We start from the raw sequence: 2500 nt of genomic DNA on the forward strand, positions 1-2500 counted from the left end.
TGTGGGATGAACCAAACGCCGAGTTAAGGCGCCCGAATCGACGCTCATGGGAAACCATGAAAGGCGTTGGTTGCTTAAGACAGCAGGACGGTGGCCATGGAAGTCGGAATCCGCTAAGGAGTGTGTAACAACTCACCTGCCGAAGCAACTAGCCCTGAAAATGGATGGCGCTGAAGCGTCGTGCCTATACTCGGCCGTCAGTCTGGCAGTCATGGCCGGTCCTTGCGGCCGGCCGCGAAGCCCTGACGAGTAGGAGGGTCGCGGCGGTGGGCGCAGAAGGGTCTGGGCGTGAGCCTGCCTGGAGCCGCCGTCGGTGCAGATCTTGGTGGTAGTAGCAAATACTCCAGCGAGGCCCTGGAGGGCTGACGCGGAGAAGGGTTTCGTGTGAACAGCCGTTGCACACGAGTCAGTCGATCCTAAGCCCTAGGAGAAATCCGATGTTGATGGGGGCCGTCATAGCATGATGCACTTTGTGCTGGCCCCCGTTGGGCGAAAGGGAATCCGGTTCCTATTCCGGAACCCGGCAGCGGAACCGATACAAGTCGGGCCCCTCTTTTAGAGATGCTCGTCGGGGTAACCCAAAAGGACCCGGAGACGCCGTCGGGAGATCGGGGAAGAGTTTTCTTTTCTGCATGAGCGTTCGAGTTCCCTGGAATCCTCTAGCAGGGAGATAGGGTTTGGAACGCGAAGAGCACCGCAGTTGCGGCGGTGTCCCGATCTTCCCCTCGGACCTTGAAAATCCGGGAGAGGGCCACGTGGAGGTGTCGCGCCGGTTCGTACCCATATCCGCAGCAGGTCTCCAAGGTGAAGAGCCTCTAGTCGATAGAATAATGTAGGTAAGGGAAGTCGGCAAATTGGATCCGTAACTTCGGGATAAGGATTGGCTCTGAGGATCGGGGCGTGTCGGGCTTGGTCGGGAAGTGGGTCAGCGCTAACGTGCCGGGCCTGGGCGAGGTGAGTGCCGTAGGGGTGCCGGTAAGTGCGGGCGTTTAGCGCGGGCGTGGTCTGCTCTCGCCGTTGGTTGGCCTCGTGCTGGCCGGCGGTGCAGGATGCGCGCGCATGCGCGGCGTTCGTGCCCCGGTGCTTCAACCTGCGCGCAGGATCCGAGCTCGGTCCCGTGCCTTGGCCTCCCTCGGATCTTCCTTGCTGCGAGGCCGCGTCCGCCTTAGCGTGCTCCTCCGGGGGCGCGCGGGTGCGCGGATTCTCTTCGGCCGCCATTCAACGATCAACTCAGAACTGGCACGGACTGGGGGAATCCGACTGTCTAATTAAAACAAAGCATTGCGATGGCCCTAGCGGGTGTTGACGCAATGTGATTTCTGCCCAGTGCTCTGAATGTCAACGTGAAGAAATTCAAGCAAGCGCGGGTAAACGGCGGGAGTAACTATGACTCTCTTAAGCTCACATGATGCGTCATATACGGATCCTCTCGATCCACTCCTCAGCATCCTAGCGATGTCGAGTGGATGATGGTCCGCTTAGCCTCTCAGTGGGAAATCCTAGCTCTGGCCTTCACGTGGCGGGAGTCGTGAGGGGAGCCGAGAGGAGGGACAGTATTCTGTGTCTCCTCGGAGCTCTCCAACAGACAGAGTGGGGTGACTTTCCGGGGCTTGGGGGTTGCCTGCCCCCCTGCCCTTTGTTTCAGCTGGCCCCAACACTAGGAATATAACAGGTAGCGGTCCTCCCACTGGAGGTGCCGCGCCAGTCGTTGGGCCACCATCTGACGTCGCCAGTCCGGGTCGAGTAGCCTTGCCTGCCTTCCAGTGCCCTGAGTGCCATCGGAGCTTCAGCACCAAGAGTGGTCTTGGTGTCCACCGCCGCAGGGCTCATCCTAGTGCAGCGAATGCAGAGGTCAACATCCAGAGGACGAAGGCCAGGTGGTCCAGTGAGGAACTGTCACGCCTGGCCCATGCAGAGGCAGTGCTGACACTCGAGGGCACCCGGTTCCTCAACCAAGAACTAGTCAAGACCTTCCCGCACCGCTCGCTTGAATCCATCAAGTGCCAGCGCCGTGCGGGAGCTTACAGGAGCCGGGTTGCCGAGTTCGTTACTGCCCTCTCTACCTCTGCGGATCGTCCTCGCACCTCTGATGCTGCTGCACCACCTGCTGTGACATCCCCTACTTCGTTGACTCCACCGACGGTAGAAGACCCAGTCGACCAGGCTATCTGGTCGGCCTTAGCAGCCTTACCATCGTCGGGCTCAAGGTTTCGCTCAGTTGACGACATCTTGGCGCTGGGACAAACTGCATCTAGGCATGTCATTATGGGCATGCTGCCACCTGCACTCGATGCTATAGGTAGCAAGGAGGCGCCCCAAAATCCCGTCGCCTCCAAGCAGATGTCCCAGCCACCTGAGCGAAAACGAGCTCGGCGTAGGTGGGAGTATTCCGTCTGCCAGCGTGCGTTCTCCAAAAACGCGGGGCGGTGCATTAATGGCATTCTAGACGGTACACTGCTCCACCAACCACCTACTATTCCTGGTCTGGTGGAGTATTGGA

At 59.6% G+C, this 2500-nt stretch overlaps 1 pseudogene; it reads left to right on the plus strand.

Moving 5' to 3' along the window:
- LOC126139047 (large subunit ribosomal RNA) overlaps positions 1 to 2500 on the plus strand; it is a 7762-nt pseudogene that overhangs the window by 1482 nt on the left and 3780 nt on the right.

Source organism: Schistocerca cancellata, unplaced genomic scaffold, assembly GCF_023864275.1.
Source record: "Schistocerca cancellata isolate TAMUIC-IGC-003103 unplaced genomic scaffold, iqSchCanc2.1 HiC_scaffold_674, whole genome shotgun sequence".
NCBI lineage: Eukaryota > Metazoa > Arthropoda > Insecta > Orthoptera > Acrididae > Schistocerca > Schistocerca cancellata.